General features: G+C 36.8%; 1 long non-coding RNA gene across 2 annotated transcripts in view; it reads left to right on the top strand.

Moving 5' to 3' along the window:
* LOC139123290 (uncharacterized) overlaps positions 1–14,367 on the top strand; it is a 35,332-nt gene that overhangs the window by 548 nt on the left and 20,417 nt on the right. The window contains exons 1-2 of one of the 2 annotated variants that reach the window (XR_011549634.1): positions 7,274–7,399; positions 8,046–8,176. The exons of the other annotated variant lie outside the window; for it this stretch is intronic. This is a non-coding gene — a long non-coding RNA (uncharacterized lncRNA). Of the gene's footprint in view, positions 1–7,273; positions 7,400–8,045; positions 8,177–14,367 lie in introns of those variants that run through there. 2 annotated transcript variants of the gene reach the window in all.

The following is a 14,367-nucleotide window of genomic DNA, read 5'->3' as shown; positions in this document are numbered from 1 at the left end:
TGTGGCCACACATCTTGACCCTCACATTAAACATGTAGAGATTAAATTAGATTTGCGTAGGCCAGATGTGATGTCCTATGTGGATACACATCTTGATTACACAGTATACATGTACAGATAATTAATAATATTGTGTAGGCCAGGTGTGATGTCCAATGTGGACACACATCTTGATTACACAGTAAACGTGTACAGATAATTAATGTTGTGTACCGATAGGCCTGGTGTGATGTCCTATGTTGAAACACATCTTTACTCACATAATAAACATGTATAAATACTTAATATAATGCTGTGTAGGCCAGGTGTGATGCCCTATGTTGACACTTATCTTTACTTGCACAATAAACATGTATAATTGATGCTGTGTAGGATTCACACAGTAAACATGTATCTAGAAAATTACATTTGTGTAGGCCTGGTGTGATGTTCTATGTGGATACACACATTTTACTCACACAATAAACATTTTACAGATGGTCAGATTTGTGTAGGCTTGAGTTTATATCCTATAACCATGACTGCACATTCAAAATACAGGACAACTGGAGAGATTGTAGTGTTCATTTAGATAGTTGTGTCAATAAGTGCATATGAGAGACCATGACTGCACATTCAAAATATGGGATAGTGGAGTGATTGTCGTGTGCATGTGGATAGTTATGTCAATAAGTGTAGATGAGAGACCATGACTGTACATTCAAAATATGGATAGTGGAGTGAGTGTTGTGTGCATGTAGATAGTTATGTCAATAAGTGTAGATGAGAGACCATGACTTACATTCAAAATATGGGATAGTGGAGTGATTGTTGTGTGCATGTAGATAGTTATGTCAATAAGTGAAGTTGAGAGACCATTACTGTACATTCAAAATATGGGATAGTGGAGTGATTGTTGTGTGCATGTTGATAGTTATGTCAATAAGTGTAGATGAGAGACCATTACTGTACATTCGAAAATGGGATAGTGGAGTGATTGTTGTGTGCATGTAGATAGTTATGTCAATAAATGTAGTTGAGAGACCATTACTGTACATTCAAATTATTGGATAGTTTGAGAGATTGTAGTTTTGTCAATAAGTGTAGTTGAGGGACCATTACTGTAAATTCAAAATATGGGATAGTGGAGAGATTGTAGTGTGCATGTAGATAGTTATTTCAATAAGTGTAGATGAGAGTCAATTACTGTACATTCAAAATATGGGATAGTGGAGTGATTGTTGTGTGCATGTAGATAGTTGTGTCAATAAGTGTAGATGAAAGACCATGACTGTACATTCAAAATATGGGATAGTGGAGAGATTGTAGTGTGTGTGTGGATAGTTCTTTCAATAAGTGTAGATGAGAGACCATGACTCCAACTTCAAAATATGGAATAGTGGAGTGATTGTTGTGTACATGTAGACAGTTATGTCAATAAGTTTAGATAAGGGACCATGACTGTACATTCAAAATATTAGATAGTTGGATAGATTGTTACGTGCATGTGGATAGTCATGTCAATAAGTGTAGATGAGGGACCATGACTGCACATTCAAACTATGGGATAGTTGGAGTGATTGTCGTGTGTATGTGGATAGTTAATGTCAATAAGTGTAGATGAGAGACCATGACTGTAAATTCAAAATATGGGATAATGGAGTGATTGTTGTGTACATGTAGATAGTTATGTCAATAAGTGTAGTTGAGAGACCATTACTGGACATTCAAAAATTGGATAGTGGAGTGATTGTTGTGTGCGTGTAGATAGTTATGTCAATAAGTGTAGATGAGAGACCATGACTGTACATTCAAAATATTGGATAGTGGAGTGATTGTTGTGTGCATGTAGATAGTTATGTCAATAAGTGTAGATACTGTACATTCAAAATATGGATAGTGGAGTGATTGTTTAGTGCATGAAGATAGTTATGTCAATAAGTGTAGATGAGAGACCATGACTGTACATTCAAAATATTGGATAGTGGAGTGATTGTTGTGTGTATGTGGATAATTATGTCAATAAGTGTAGATGAGGGACCATGACTGCACATTCAAACTATGGGATAGTTGGAGTGATTGTCGTGTGCATGTAGATAGTTATGTCAATACGTGTAGTTGAGAGACCATTACTGTACATTCAAAATATGGGATAGTGGAGTGATTGTTGTGTAGATGTAGAAAGTTGTGTCAATAAGTGTAGATGAGAGACCATGACTGTACATACAAAATATGGGATCGTTGGAGTGATGTACCGGAAGTGTGTATGTATATAGTCTTGTCAATAATTGTAGATGAGAGACCATGACTGTGCATTCAAAATATGGGATAGTGGAGAGATTGTAGTGTGTATGTGGATAGTTATTTCAATAAGTGTAGATGAGTGCATATCAGCACATGCAAAATATCTGATAGTGGAATGATTGTAGTGTGCATGTAGATAGTTATTTAATAAGTGAAGATGAGAGACAATGACTGTACATTCAAAATATGGGATAGTCTGATTGTTGTGTGATGTAGACAGTTATGTCAATAAGTTTAGATAAGGGACCATGACTGTACATTCAAAATATTAGATAGTTGGATAGATTGTAGTGTGTATGTAGATAGTTATGTCAATAAGTGTAGATGAGAGACCATGACTGCACATTCAAAATATTGGATAGTGGAGTGATTGTTGTGTGCATGTAGATAGTTATGTCAATAAGTGTAGATGAGAGACCATGACTGTACATTCAAAATATTGGATAGTGGAGTGATTGTTGTGTGCATGTAGATAGTTATGTCAATAAGTGTAGATACTGTACATTCAAAATATGGATAGTGGAGTGATTGTTTAGTGCATGAAGATAGTTGTGTCAATAAGTGTAGATGAGAGACCATGCCTGTACATTCAAAATATGGGATCGTTGGAGTGATGTACCGGTAGTGTGTATGTGGATAATTATGTCAATAAGTGTAGATGAGAGACCATGACTGTACATTCAAAATATGGGATAGTGGAGTGATTGTTGTGTGCATGTAGATAGTTAGGTCAATAAGTGTAGATGAGAGACCATGACTGTACATTCAAAATATGGGATAGTGGAGTGATTGTTGTGTGCATGTAGACAGTTATTTCAATAAGTTTAGATAAGGGACCATGACTGTACATTCAAAATATTAGATAGTTGGATAGATTGTAACGTGCATGTGGATAGTCATGTCAATAAGTGTAGATCTACTAGACGAGAGACCGTGACTGTACATTTAAAATATAAGATTGTTGGATAGATTGTAGCCAGTATGTGGATAGTTATGTCAATAAGTGTAGACGAGGGACCATGACTGCACATTCAAACTATAGGATAGTTGGAGTGATTGTCGTGTGTAGGTGGATAATTATGTCAATAAGTGTAGATGGAGAGACCATGTCTGCACATTCAAAATATTGGATTATGGAGTGATTGTTGTGTGCATGTAGATAGTTATGTCAATAAGTGTAGATGAGAGACCATGACTGCACATTTAAAATATTGGATAGTGGAGTGATTGTTGTGTGCATGTAGATAGTTATGTCAATAAGTGTAGATGAGGGACCATGACTGTACATTCAAAATATAAGATAGCTATAGTTGGATAGATTATAGTGTGTATGTAGATAGTTATGTCTCATAAGTGTAGTTGAGAGACCATGACTGCACATTCAAAATATGGGATGGTTGAGTGATTGTAGTGTGCATGTAGATAGTTATGTCAATAAGTGTAGATGAGGGACCATGACTGCACATTCAAACTATGGGATAGTTGGAGTGATTGTCGTGTGTAGGTGGATAATTATGTCAATAAGTGTAGATGGAGAGACCATGACTGCACATTCAAAGTATTGGATTATGGAGTGATTGTTGTGTGCATGTAGATAGTTATGTCAATAAGTGTAAATGAGAGACCATGACTGCACATTTAAATATTGGATTATGGAGTGATTGTTGTGTGCATGTAGATAGTTATGTCAATAAGTGTAGATGAGAGACCATGACTGCACATTTAAAATATTGGATAGTGGAGTGATTGTTGTGTGCATGTAGACAGTTATGTCAATAAGTGTAGATGAGGGACCATGACTGTACATTCAAAATATAAGATAGCTATAGTTGGATAGATTATAGTGTGTATGTAGATAGTTATGTCTCATAAGTGTAGTTGAGAGACCATGACTGCACATTCAAAATATGGGATGGTGGAGTGATTGTAGTGTGCATGTAGATAGTTATGTCAATAAGTGTAGATGAGAGACCATGACTGTACATTCAAAATATTGGATTATGGAGTGATTGTTGTGTGCATGTAGATAGTTATGTCAATAAGTGTAGATGAGAGACCATGACTGCACATTTAAAATATTGGATAGTGGAGTGATTGTTGTGTGCATGTAGACAGTTATGTCAATAAGTGTAGATGAGGGACCATGACTGTACATTCAAAATATAAGATAGCTATAGTTGGATAGATTATAGTGTGTATGTAGATAGTTATGTCTCATAAGTGTAGTTGAGAGACCATGACTGCACATTCAAAATATGGGATGGTGGAGTGATTGTAGTGTGCATGTAGATAGTTATGTCAATAAGTGTAGATGAGAGACCATGACTGTACATCCAAAATATTGGATTATGGAGTGATTGTAGTGTGCATGTAGATACTTTTCAATAAGTGTAGATGAGAGACCATGACTGTACATTCAAAATATGGGATAGTGGAGTGATTGTTGTGTGCATGTAGACAGTTACTTCAATAAGTTTAGATAAGGGACCATGACTGTACATTCAAAATATCAGATAGTTTGATAGATTGTAACGTGCTGTGGATAGTCATGTCAATAAGTGTAGATCTACTAGATGAGAGACCGTGACTGTACATTCAAAATATTAGATAGTTGGATAGATTGTAGCCAGTATGTGGATAGTTATGTCAATAAGTGTAGATGAGGGACCATGACTGCACATTCAAACTATGGGATAGTTGGAGTGATTGTCGTGTGTAGGTGGATAATTATGTCAATAAGTGTAGATGGAGAGACCATGACTGCACATTCAAAATATTGGATTATGGAGTGATTGTTGTGTGCATGTAGATAGTTATGTCAATAAGTGTAGATGAGAGACCATGACTGCACATTCAAAATATTGGATTATGGAGTGATTGTTGTGTGCATGTAGATAGTTATGTCAATAAGTGTAGATGAGAGACCATGACTGCACATTTAAAATATTGGATAGTGGAGTGATTGTTGTGTGCATGTAGATAGTTATGTCAATAAGTGTAGTTGAGAGACTATTACTGTACATTCAAAATATGGGATAGTGGAGTGATTGTTGTGTAGATGTAGATAGTTGTGTCAATAAGTGTAGATGAGAGACCATGACTGTACATACAAAATATGGGATCGTTGGAGTGATGTACCGGTAGTGTGTATGTATATAGTTTTGTCAATAATTGTAGATGAGAGACCATGACTATACATTCAAAATATGGGATAGTGGAGAGATTGTAGTGTTTATGTGGATAGTTATTTCAATAAGTGTAGATGAGTGCATATCAGCACATGCAAAATATCTGATAGTGGAATGATTGTAGTGTGCATGTAGATAGTTATTTAATAAGTGTAGATGAGAGACAATGACTGTACATTCAAAATATGGGATAGTCTGATTGTTGTGTGATGTAGACAGTTATGTTAATAAGTTTAGATAAGGGACCATGACTGTACATTCAAAATATTAGATAGTTGGATAGATTGTAGTGTGTATGTAGATAGTTATGTCAATAAGTGTAGATGAGAGACCATGACTGTAAATTCAAAATATGGGATAGTGGAGTGATTGTCGTGTGCATGTAGATAGTTATTTAATAAGTGTAGATGAGAGACCATGACTGTTCATTCAAAATATGGGATAGTGGAGTGATTGTTGTGTGCATGTAGACAGTTATGTCAATAAGTGTAGATGAGGGACCATGACTGTACATTCAAAATATAAGATAGCTATAGTTGGATAGATTATAGTGTGTATGTAGATAGTTATGTCTCATAAGTGTAGTTGAGAGACCATGACTGCACATTCAAAATATGGGATGGTGGAGTGATTGTAGTGTGCATGTAGATAGTTATGTCAATAAGTGTAGATGAGAGACCATGACTGTACATCCAAAATATCAGATAGTCGGATAGATTGTAGTGTGTATGTAGATAGTTTTCAATAAGTGTAGATGAGAGACCATGACTGTACATTCAAAATATGGGATAGTGAAGTGATTGTCGTGTGCATGTAGATAGTTATGTCAATAAGTTCAGATGAGGGACCATGACTGTACATCCAAAATATCAGATAGTTGGATAGATTGTAGTGTGCATGTAGATACTTTTCAATAAGTGTAGATGAGAGACCATGACTGTACATTCAAAATATGGGATAGTGAAGTGATTGTCGTGTGCATGTAGATAGTTATGTCAATAAGTTCAGATGAGGGACCATGACTGTACATCCAAAATATCAGATAGTTGGATAGATTGTAGTGTGTATGTGGATAGTTATGTCAATAAGTGTAGATGAGAGACCATGACTGCACATTCAAAATATTAGATATTTGAATAGATTGTAGTGTGCATGTAGATAGTTATTTCAATAAGTGTAGATGAGAGACCATAACTGCACATTCAAAATATGGGATAGTGGAGTGATTGTAGTGTGCATATAGATCTATAGTTATGTCAATAAGTGTAGATAAGAGACCATGACTGTACATTCAAAGTACAGGATAGTTGGAGTGATTGTAGTACAGTATTTGCTTTACTCATGCAGTGATTTATTTTGTTTTATCAACATTATCGGTTAAGTGAGACTTGATTTTTGAGATAGGTATTGTTCCATTCATCAGGCAAAAAGTCAGAGCCATTTGTTCATGCATAAATTGGCAAGTTACACTGTTTATCAGTTGCTCATCTCAGGCCCCAAGCCAAAAGTCCCATTCATTTAAAACTTGCTATGGAGGTATCTAAAGATAATGTCAGTCCGATAAGAGGAAATGTGTGTTGAAATTGGATAATTGTAATTTTTGCTCAATTTTCCCAGTTTTTTGGTAAAAAAGCCTTTTTTCTCTGAAACCGCAAGTCCAAATTCCAATTCATTTGAAATGTGGTATCACAGTTCATAGGGGTGATCTCAGTCTGATTTGTCAAAATTGTTGTGAAATTTACAGCTACCCACTTAGGCCAGTACATTCTCACTGATTTTGCTTTTTTACTTGGGAAGGCTATTCGCAACCTTTCCGTGCAGGTTGACAGTGTAGATACTGTATTGGATGATGTCTCCTTGTCTGAATCCAGTGTAGTTATCATCCGGTTATTACAATTTGTCATCCCAATACTCCGTTCAGAATTAAGGTATGTATAAATGTTTAATTTGATTGTGTTAATTAATGAGTACAATGAAATGAAGGTAAAGTGATATCTTTCAAAAATCACATGATTTTGTTAGATCAAAATTGTTTGGAATAACACATGTTTGTTAAAAGGTATAATTTTATGTCATTGTTGTGTATAAATAGTAGTGACAACTACAGCAACACATAAATAATATTTCTATCTCACTGGAGTTTCATCATGTAATTAAACAACTAACAGTTATGTGTATAAAAACACCATGTAGGGTTAATTAAATGTGTATGTAGGCCTGGTGTGATGTTCAGTACTGTATGGTCACACTGTTTATCAGTTGCTCATCTCAGGCCCCAAGCCAAAAGTCCCATTCATTTAAAACTTGCTATGGAGGTATCTAAAGATAATGTCAGTCAGATAAGAGGAAATATTGTTGAAATTTGGATAATTGTAAATTTTGCTCAATTTTCCCTGTTTTTTGGTAAAAAGCCTTTTTTCTCTGAAACCGCAAGTCCAAATTCCAATTCATTTGAAATGTGGTATCACAGTTCATAGGGTTGATCTCAGTCTGATTTGTCAAAATTGTTGTGAAATTTACAGCTACCCACTTAGGCCAGTACATTCTCACTGATTTTGCTTTGTTCTCGGGAAGGCTATTCGCAACCTTTCTATGCAGGTTGACAGTGTAGATACTGTATTGGATGATGTCTCCTTGTCTGAATCCAGTGTAGTTATCATCCGGTTATTACAATTTGTCATCCCAATACTCCGTTCAGAATTAAGGTATGTATAAATGTTTAATTTGATTGTGTTAATTAATGAGTACAATGAAATGAGGTAAAGTGATATCTTTCAAAAACTCGCATGATTTTGTTAGATCAAAATTTTTTGGAATAACACGTGTTTGTTAAAAGGTATAATTTTATGTCATTGTTGTGTATAAATAGTAGTGACAACTACAGCGACACATAAATAATATTTCTATCTCACTGGAGTTTCATCATGTAATTAAACAACTAACAGTTATGTGTATAAAAACACCATGTAGGGTTAATTAAATGTGTATATGTAGGCCTGGTGTGATGTTCAGTACTGTATGGTCACACTGTTTATCAGTTGCTCATCTCAGGCCCCAAGCCAAAAGTCCCATTCATTTAAAACTTGCTATGGAGGTATCTAAAGATAATGTCAGTCAGATAAGAGGAAATGTTGTTGAAATTTGGATAATTGTAATTTTTGCTCAATTTTCCCTGTTTTTTGGTAAAAAAGCCTTTTTTCTCTGAAACCGCAAGTCCAAATTCCAATTCATTTGAAATGTGTTATCACAGTTCATAGGGGTGATCTCAGTCTGATTTGTCAAAATTGTTGTGAAATTTACATAATTGTGTTTTTGAGGCAATTTTTTGCCACTTTTGGTCAAAAAATTGTTTTCTCTGAAACCACAAGTCCAGTTCATTGAAGCTAGGTATAGAGGTTCCAGGTGTGATATCAGTCAGATTGCCTGAAATTATGGTGAAATGGTTTTTTCTTGATTTTGGTAAAAAGTCTTTTTCTCTGAAAGTGCAAGTCCAATTCATTTAAAACTTGGTAATGTGGACCATAGGGGTGATCTCAGTAGGATTTGTCAAAATGTAGTGAAATTTATATAAATTATAAAGTTGCACAATAACATAATGGCAAATGTACATAATTTCATGAATTTCCATTCAAGATCTTGTTTGCTATTCTCATCTTACATTTCTAATTCATAACACTCGTGAAAAATGTCAAAACAAATGTGGGAACAGTGTCCATGACGCTATTTTTTAAAAATACACTTTAAAATTACTCTAAAGCTTCAGCTTTCGATGCAAAAAATTTCACCAGCAAGTTGAAAGATTGTGTTCTATCTGAACTCGCGGCTTGCAGCATTTGCCCTTGTTATCTGAACACCAAAGTTAGTAATTACTTAGCAACTTGGCAGAGCATTCAGCTTTATACCAAGACCTTTACCAAAACAAAGTCTAGTGTGTTGGGTGTGGGAAGTCTGATACAACTCAGTTGGCATCCCCACTGAGTAAACTGATCTATTTATGTTGGTCAAACCATTTTTGACTGGCAATATTACAAATGTAAATGGAAGAATTTTTGAAGGGGGAAGTAAATACTGTGAGTAAAACAATAATTTGTGGTTACTTTGAGAATACGGTACATCATTCAATGCTCAACTGTGTTTGGACTGTGTAAGTGGTAAATGGTTTATAGCAACAGCCGCTTATCAGTTGACTCAGTAGGGCTACCTGCTGAGTTGTCTAAAACTCTGAAGCAGTAAAAACAGACTTTGGTTTAGGAACTCTGCTGCATATTGCTAAGTGCTCAGCCAAGTTTCAGGGTATTTTGGTGTTCAGATTCAACTGTAACAATTTAAAATTCAAAAGCTACCTAATCTCTGCTAACATTGTAGCACTTTTGACTTGGTTTCTAGTGAGGATTATCGGGATTTTGAACAGCTAATACCTTTCATATAATACCTTTTTTGTTGATGAGAGCATCACACTGCATGCCCTTGGCGGTATATTTTTTCTTACGTAGCATAAACCAGTTTCTTGTTCTGCTCCCTGAAGCAGACTTGAAGGCATATTAGTCTTCAAGCCCAAGCAATGCCAACTTTTTGCTATTTTCTCAGTATTTTTCTACATGTTTCAACTCCATTTTCTTGTTCTACTATTGATACCTTACAAAAGCTTCAATCATAAGTTTCTTAAGAAAGCCTGTACATGAGTAATGGCCACTATTATTATTGACAAATGAATTTTAGTCTAGACTTTAATTCATTTTAGATCTTGTAATGTCCATGACGTCCGTCCGTTCACGCAGATATCTCAGACATGCCTTGGTCAATTTCTTTCAGACTTTGCACAAGGATATTACCCTACCCATACAGATGCACGTCAATTAATTTGTTTCACAATGGAATTAAATTTGGCCGTGTTAGAGGACTCTTTAGTTTCACTCTCCATAGACTTCCATTTATCAGGCAGTTCTCCATAGACTCCTATGTAAAAGGTAGTTCTCCATAGACTTCTATGTATAAGACAGTTCTCTGTAGACTTCCTTGTATAAGGGCCACAAAAAATAAAAATTTACTTTCTCATCGTATTCATATTGGAAAAATGATGCAGTGACACAGTTTTATTACCTCAATTTTAGAGCAAATAAGGCTAGAGTGCTAATTTTTTGTACACATAGCGAAGCATGGTGTCAAAACATTTCGCCACCATGTCAACTGAGGTCAAAGGTCATTGGCCTTAAATATCACACAAATATGAATTGAGCAGATAACTTAAAGGGCCAGATAGTTCATATTTGGTAGGTTACAGCACCTAATGGTTAACTGTCACATACCTTATTAAAGGGACATTATTTGTATCTTTGACCTCATATTGTTGCAAACAAGCAGTAGCCGACCATAGACAACTTCAATCCCATTTGCGTACACCTTATAGAAAAACCTTGGGTCTGAGGTTTATGGAGGTTACTGTTAACCTCAGAGTTGGCAGGTTTACCTGCGATCAGTAACCACACTGCAAACTGCTATCTGGGCCGCTGTAAGCATCCGCGTGTAAAAAAAATAAACCACACGAAGTGAAAGTCAAAAGTGCAGTATTGCAGTTTCGGGATTCCCTATTACTAATCCAGTTTGCTCAGTTACATTTTGACGGTCAGTTTTTGATGGAGATCTTGACGGCCAATCCTGCTCTTAGATACACATTCTTTACTGCTACAGAGCACATTTTAGAATGGGCATTTCAAATGCCTACCAGTACCAGCTGACAACGACAAGGTCTATAATTGCGGATCTTTTTCATCTCGTTTGTTCCTCCATATGCATATGTAGACTTGCCCAAAGCCTTTGTGCATAGAAATGTGAAAACAGAGTAAAATGATGGGATATTTAACTTCAGTAGACAGTCATGTTATTGTCGAGGTGATTGCGAAATTGAGCAATGTACCGGTACTTTGGCGACTGACACTTACATTATGTACCGGTACATTGTTGGGTGAAAGCTAACTCTGCGTGGCAGGGCTGTGCCAAACCGCTGGCAGCACCTCGGTTGCGGCGTGCAGTTTTCTCCACCAAAAACAACCCATTTTAATCCAAAACTTGCATTGAGTTTTGTTTTCAAGCACACCCACCTCGCCTGGGTACACGATTAGCCCTGCGTACAGGTCTGTGTGTTCCCAGCGTTATAGGGCGTGGAGGCCGTACGCAGGGCTTTACTCGTGTAGGTACATGATGTGCTCAGCTGCGCTTCTTACGTAAAGTCCACTTTTGGGAGTGGGTCGGAGGCACAGAGGCCGTAAGCGAATGGGTCTAGGCAACTGTAACTGTGATGTACTCACTTTTGGTTCGAAATGCGATTCAACTGATACAAATAATTACACGATGCACAGAGAATAACAACTTTCAAACAGATCTTGTGTGTCGAGAGTGACTCCAATCGCGAGCAGTATCAATGACTGTAGTACTCGCCCGGCGCTGTGTCACAATGTCACTGATGCTACACACCGTGCAGTGTTCAGTCCGAGTGCGATGTTTCCAGGTTCAACAAGTGATCATGTCGTGTTGTAAAACGAACCAACGTATTGGCAAGAAAATGTCCTAAAACCCTTAAAAATTGACGAAGTTTTGCTAATGATCAAATGCACAGGAAATGCATTACTCTGTACCTGTTTCACTATTACCACAGCAATCTGACATCGATCGTTTTAGTTTTACCATTGACCCAATTGCGTCTATGGTTTCATTTGTTTCACAGTCCGTGTCATCGATACTAAATTGAAACTTAAAAGCAAATGCCCTGCTAGTTTCACTATTTGACAGTAGTTTGTGATACGTGCATTTGTTTATGCGCCGTGTGCTCCTCGATATCCATTGTGCTGAAGTTAGTATGTATAAGGTCACAGGCCATTTTATGTTCCAGCTGTACTTTGATGGTTGACGTATGCGTAGTAATATTGGTTATGTGCAGGGGTTCAATCATGGCGGTTGGTTCAAATCGTGCTGACACCCTTACCAACATTGAACCTTGCCGTAAAGAGCAAGAATGTGGTTTCACATATCCTTGAAGCCATCCATAGTCACAATTTAGGTCTTCCATTGATTTGACAGTTGATTTCAGTCATCGAAAAAATGAAAAAAAAGTCAAAAGATACAAATAATGTCCCTTTAATTATTATGCATATATCTAATTCTAGGCTAACCAATAAGGCTACAGTGCTTATTTTGGTACACAGTGCGAAGCACGGGATCAAACCATTTCGCCGACATGTCAACTGGGGTCAAAGGTCAATGACCCTAAATATCACAAAAATGCGAATTACTAGGTAACTTAAAGATATACTGTCACCTGTTCCAATTGTGCAATAGTTACTATGCAAAGAGAAAATCTAACCAACCACAGAGTTTAAGCGGGTGGCCACTTTTTAAAAACAGCGCCCTCACATGGGCATTTTGAATACCAAGGAATGCCCTTGACCATACATGGGGATATTTAGATTACAGGTGATTGTATACCTTTAAAGGGCTAGATGGTTAATATTTCAAAGGTTAAAGCACCTATTGCAAATTAACATATACCTCATAGATTATGTACATACCTAATTCTAGGCTAACCAATAAGGCTAGTGCACTAATTTTTGGTGCACATGCAGACACTCTCGAATCTGGGTCCGAAATTTGCATATTTCTAAACTATGCAAATAATATGTTAATGAGGTTTGGTCATCCGCAGGTACAATCCAAGCATTAGGGGAACGCTCCATTAACTTAGAAGTACCCGACTAACCCGAGCTGGTTATCAGAGGATTAATCTCTATGTCAACATATGCGAACAGATTACCTTTTAGTGTAAACAGAACATTAGCACTGCCGGAACTACTTTTAGCATGGCCAATGCCAGTCGGCGCCTGACTTGATGATGGCTCCCCTGTCCGGCATTCAGGATTTCCGACCAGCGTTAAAAGTGCCGTCTAGCACTTGCTGTTACTTTGAGGTCATCATTTAGTTCATAAAATTGCATTAAGAGTTTACAAAAACAATGGTACTATAGAATCCCTTTCAATAAAATGCTGTTAATTAATGTACGCTGATTTTGCATATAGAAAGCTATTTTAGCTGGTTGAGGGTACATTCACAAAGATCATTGCCCTTTGAACTAAAGTTTTCCTGTCGCACAATATCTCTGTACGATCGAAAGTAGACAACTGAAGATTTTTCGCTTTGTATGAATGTTTATAACCCTATAAAAGAAAGTACGGTAGCGAAAATCAGCACAACAAAACAGGACTTTTACTAAAACGTACTCTTTCAATTTCAGTTCAGACTCAATGAGTGGCATTGCGGAAAGGTGCATGCAATGCAATGAAAGTCACGAGCAAACTTTGGTGTCAACGGATCCAGTCTTTGAATTATCAATGAACACTCACTTATTTTTCTGGTCAAAGAGCCAAAGGCTACTTGTCCATCGCAACAAGCCCCTCTGTTTGCAGCGTGTTCATTTTTAGCCAGATGCCGGCCAAATTGACCGGCTACTTCCGTATTTTGGCCAGCTACTTTTCAGCGATGTTTCGCTCTCTAGCCCCGAAATTCTGGTTTTGATGATAATATTTTGATATTTTTGTTGTCTTGCAAGCCGGAGATAACATTTCAGAAGTGCCGATGTGGCTATATGTAGTCTAGCAATTTACGCCCACGAATAGCCGACCATTGCTGAATAAAGCCGACATTTGTTTCTCTCAAACGCGAAAGAGAAGAAAGAGTCTCAAACGCGGAAGAGAAAGTCGACGCTTGAGAGCTTTGGTTTTCTGCGTAAGAGTAGGGCCTTGTCTGATGGGTTTGGTAGGTTTTTGATCAAAAGTAAAGCGACCAAACGTTACTGAGTCTCATTTTTATGTAAAACTGTGAAAGAGGCTCCCCACCTAACTATCCAACT

This window comes from Ptychodera flava, chromosome 22, assembly GCF_041260155.1.
Source record: "Ptychodera flava strain L36383 chromosome 22, AS_Pfla_20210202, whole genome shotgun sequence".
Lineage (NCBI taxonomy): Eukaryota > Metazoa > Hemichordata > Enteropneusta > Ptychoderidae > Ptychodera > Ptychodera flava.
Note: the sequence above shows the minus strand (reverse complement) of the source record. Positions and strands in the feature narration are given on the sequence as shown.